The 5000-nt window shown below is 41.2% G+C and overlaps 1 long non-coding RNA gene across 1 annotated transcript in view; it reads left to right on the top strand.

Annotated features, from left to right (window-relative positions):
• The window catches only part of LOC135098690 (uncharacterized), an 11929-nt gene that overhangs the window by 4706 nt on the left and 2223 nt on the right, over positions 1-5000 (top strand). The gene's annotated exons all lie outside the window — the stretch shown is intronic.

Below are 5000 nucleotides of genomic sequence, written 5' to 3'. Positions count from 1 at the left end.
AGTGTCTTTCACCCTACAGTGCACAACAGAGTGTGTGTCATAAATAGCAGTGTTTCACCAATAATTTCTATCAATAAGAAGCTTTAACAGGTGAAAACAGACAGGCAGGCGTGTTTTGTACAGGGACTGCCACGTGTAGGACTGATGGCTTCCTGCACCAACCTTTGTGTTCTTCTGTTGTTTAGCAATACATATCACTTACTGATTGACTAATACTAGCAATGCCACTATGAGAAATTTCCAGCTTTGTGTATTGATAAAATGGTGTGTTTATATATATATTATTAATGGTTATAATCTGTTAATCAACTGTACATTCTCTCCTCCTCCTCCTTCTCCTCCTCCTCCTTCTCCTCCTTCTCCTCCTCCTCCTTCTCCTCCTCCTCCTCCTCCTCCTCCTCCTCCTCCTCCTCCTCCTCCTCCTCCTCCTCCTCCTCCTCCTCCTCCTCCTCCTCCTCCTCCTCCTCCTCCTCCTCCTCCTCCTCCTCCTCTTCCAGCTGGGTTTTTTATTGTTTTACTGCTTCAATCTGTGGTTTCCTGCTTCAAAAATACAAAATATACTGTTGAAATTTTCTTATCAGTTCATGTCCTCCTCCTCCTCCTCCTCCTCCTCCTCCTCCTCCTCCTCCTCCTCCTCCTCCCCCAATTTAAGAGGGTTAGCAGGAAATTGCCCCCTGATAATTGAATATTCAACTGAATCTCACTTCCTGTCTCAGAAATGATGTGAAAAATGGTTTTGGAAAATGTTTTGGAAGAAGATGTGTCTTGTCTTTGTTTTATGGAAAGACTGAGTTGTTGTTGTTGTTGTTGTTGTTGTTGTTGTTGTTGTTGTTGTTGTTGTTGTTGTTGTTGTTGTTGCTGCTGCTGTTGCTGTTGTTGTTGTTTATCTTGCTTATTCCTCCTCCTCCTCCTCCTCCTCCTCCTCCTCCTCCTCCTCCTCCTCCTCCTCCTCCTCCTCCTCCTCCTCCTCCTTTTCTTACAAGTTTATTATCATCGTTTATATTTCTCTCTCTCTCTCTCTCTCTCTCTCTCTCTCTCTCTCTCTCTCTCTCTCTCTCTCTCTCTCTCTCTCTCTCTCTCTCTCTCTCTCTCTCTCTCTCTCTCTCTCTCTCTCTCTCTGGCTTTTTAAATCTCTTAACCAGATGATACATGGCATTTTTTTAGACAATGGTAATAATAATAATAATAATAATAGCAATAATAATAACAAATAATACTAATTAGATTATTTTTACCTTTTAAGAAGCTTGAAGTGGTGGTGGTGGTGGTGGTGGTGATGCTGGCTTGGATAAAGAGAAGCTTCATTGTATTATATAAAGTGTAAGGTCTTGCGGTTTGCATTGTGGTTTGTGGGTTATTTCAGTTAGTCCGCTAGCCAAGCCTCCTCTCGCGGCAGTCATCCCCAAACACAACGTATATGATGTACTGTTGAATTGCCGTCCTTGTATTCCTTCCAGTGTAATTATGTTGTTGATTTAATGTTATCTGTTGATGTTAACTTAATTCCTTCAACGTGGTTTTATGGAGCAAAATGCAGTCGCCTTGGTACAGCCAGCTCGCTCACTTTTATACAGCATAATGCACCAGATGTTCCTGAACACACATTAACCTCGTCTCCGCAGAGCAAATATTGTTGTTTTCTTGGTGAGAGAGAGAGAGAGCAAACTGTGCGCGGGAAGGAAGCCAGGATGCCGCTGTTGTTATGCCAAGCACCCAGCTAAGGCTTGTCATACCCAGCACGTCTTTACACTTTAAAAAGCTTGTCAGGGCGGCAATGTCCACTTGCTTACTTGGTAATGTGTCTCCAGGTCGCTGAATGTTGGCCAGGCCACTGTTGTGTTCGTGGGACAGGTAAAATAAACACCAGAGCGGCTGGAACTCCCCTCCGTCACAGATTTGTTTAAACTGTTTTGGCGCCTCCAAAAGACCATCTCAATATGCAGATTTTATTTCTAACTTATGAAAAGAAATATTTTTTAGGGGATTTTATGCATTCATATTTTGTGGAAATATATTAGAAGAGGAAGTCTCACTAACCTTGAGTTTCATCAATTAAGGAGCAAAATAAGTGTTTTTCCCCCGAGATTTAGATAGTATGAAAAGCATACCATGTTTACTATCTTCCCTATTGCCTCATTAATATCCTACACAAACATGTAAAAATACTCTATTTTAGTATTTCGTTAGATGATAACAGATATCCAAAAAAAGAGGTAAGACACCCAGTAACTCTTGTGAAATATGACACGATAAATGTGACAATCTTGACTACATTATGACTTCAATGCTACAAGAGACCGAGAGAGAGAGAGAGAGAGAGAGAGAGAGAGAGAGAGAGAGAGAGAGAGAGAGAGAGAGAGAGAGAGAGAGGTGCTTTTGATGCCAGTCTGTCTATTAGAGCAGGGTGAATGAGTGGAAGCCCCAATATATTATTATCCTTTATGATATTACCTTATCCTTTGCTGTGTGTGTTATTCTACTCTTACTTTATTTCCACCCAGTCCATAAATTTGTCTAAAGCTCCCCAATGACTCAGCACTAACAACCTGATTACTGAGTCTATGTCATTCTATCCTGTCTTTCTTAAATCTATCCTCAAGCTTGAATCCATTTTTACTTCTTGTCCTTCCCTGTTTACTGCTCAGAATTTTGCATATATCACCCTTGTTGCATCCCATATCACTTGAAGAAATGGATTAGACCTCCTCTTAATCTAATTCTGCCTTTATCAAGCACAAACCCATTATTTATATCCCTACCTTTAGAATTTTGCTTATATCATTCTTATTATGTCCCCTATACCACTATAAGACCACTATCAGACCCCTCTTAACCTCTCTACCTTTTATTAAGTTTAAACCAATGATTTATTTTCCTACCCTAATTACTGACCCTGAAAATTGTGTTTCCCTTTGTGTCATTGCATTATCTTGCTCCATTTCTTCTCCAGAGTGTGTATGACAGCCTGTGTGGTGACATGGTGGTATCTGTGGCTGACTGTGGCAGGCATGGAGGTCTGGGGAGGAGAGGATGGGGAAAGAGGAAGAGAGGAGAGGTCCCTTCAGCAAATCCCTTTAGGAACCTCAGGATTTTCCTTAGCTGTGGATATTGACCCCATTCCTTCAGGTAAGTGAGTAATGGGTGGTGATGGTGGTGTAAATTATCATAGAGCTATCATAAATACTGTACTATCACTGAGTTTATGATGTTAAATCTGAAATAACCTCAATAGTCTTAATTTTATGAGTGTTGTTTTAGTTTCTTAAGTCTCCCTCAAAATGGACGGCCAAGCTCTCGTTTTTGTTTACTGTCACATAGTCACGTTCCTATAATGTGCCAGTATTTCTTGCTGCTGTGTTTCTAGTCCTAAATAAGGGGCCTTAGCCAAGGAAAAGAACTTTAGTAATTTATGTTCATAAGTATTACATTTACTAAGTATAAGTTTATAAGTCAAAACTCATTGTGTGATAGTTTTTGTAGTTTTGTAAGAATGTACTGAGAAAGGAAGAATTAGAGCTGTTGACAAACATGATGGCGTCTCACTTAGCCCTAGAATCTTCTCCTATTTCCGAGTTCTGCACGATGGAGAAATAGACATTCTTCATTATGTAATGTTGCTTCACTAGTCTTGGTGATATCAACATACTATTATATCACAAAACTATTACTATATTTAACTATTACAAATACTATTATGCACTATACCAGTTTGTAAGGTGCTATTCTTCCCATCCATCCATTCCTCAGATACTCAGATACTCAATTACTCATCCACACACACACACACACACACACACACACACACACACACACACACACACACACACACACACACACACACACACACACACACACACACACACACACAGTCCATGTATCCATTCATAAATTCATCAGTCACTCTGTCAATCACTGACCTGCTTACTCCATCCATCCACTCTCAATCTCTAACAGTTCCTAACATTACCATACTCAATTCACCAACCATCCATTCATCCATCCATCCATCCATCACTCAATGAATCTTCTGCCACAGGTCCCCACGTCACTATGCCCCACATCAGTTTCCGAGACATGGGTAACCTAGTCCAACAAGCTGCTGTGGCTGTGAACGAGAGATTTGATACTATTGAACCTGCCATATACCAGAGTGGTGAGTGTTTGTCTGTCTGTGCGTCTGTGTGGGTGTGTATGTGTGCGTGTGTTTACCTAGCTGTTGTGTTTTTTTGTTTGTTTGTCCAGTTTTGGTTTAAGTATATGTTACCATCTATCACAACTATATTTTTCACTTTTGAGTTATTTCAGATACCTAAAGTTTGATATGGGTATGTGTGTGTGTGTGTGTGTGTGTGTGTGTGTGTGTGTGTAAGAGGGGCACTGGCCAAGATAACACAAAATTGAATATAAAAAGGGTCATTAAGGTGTCAGCCCCTATAGAAAGGTCAAAAGGTCATCCTGGAAGAGTTTAAGTCACAGACAAAGGGAGATACAGAATTAGGCTGGGTGTTCAGGAATTTACCATTGAAAGGGATGAAAGACAGAGACTGAGAGAGAGACCCTTGTATATTTCTACCCATCAATAAACAGTAGTAGCAAAACTAAGCAGGAATATTTTATACAAGGACTGCCCACTTGTAGCCCTTGTGTTCTTATGTGAATCTCTACCCACAATGCAATATCCCATGTGATCACATTCCAGGGGCACGGCAGGTCCCCGGCACGCCTGCCTGGTTCATGGCCGCATCACACAAGACCAAGGTTGTAGCCAAGAACATCTCCAGAATTGCTCTCATCTCAGAGGAGGCGACCAAATACACCGCGCAACAGTGAGTCTTGACTCCTGGTGCCACCTTACCATCTCACACCACACTCTGGGAAACTTGTGCAGGAGATAGGAGGAAGGCACAGGAGGAGATTACAAAGAGACAAGCTTGAGTTAGGCTTTAAAAGGGAGATAGGGATGATCAGAGTGTCATCAGATCTCTCTACTACTACTACTA

The sequence above is a fragment of the Scylla paramamosain genome, unplaced genomic scaffold, assembly GCF_035594125.1.
Source record: "Scylla paramamosain isolate STU-SP2022 unplaced genomic scaffold, ASM3559412v1 Contig73, whole genome shotgun sequence".
NCBI lineage: Eukaryota > Metazoa > Arthropoda > Malacostraca > Decapoda > Portunidae > Scylla > Scylla paramamosain.
Note: the sequence above shows the minus strand (reverse complement) of the source record. Positions and strands in the feature narration are given on the sequence as shown.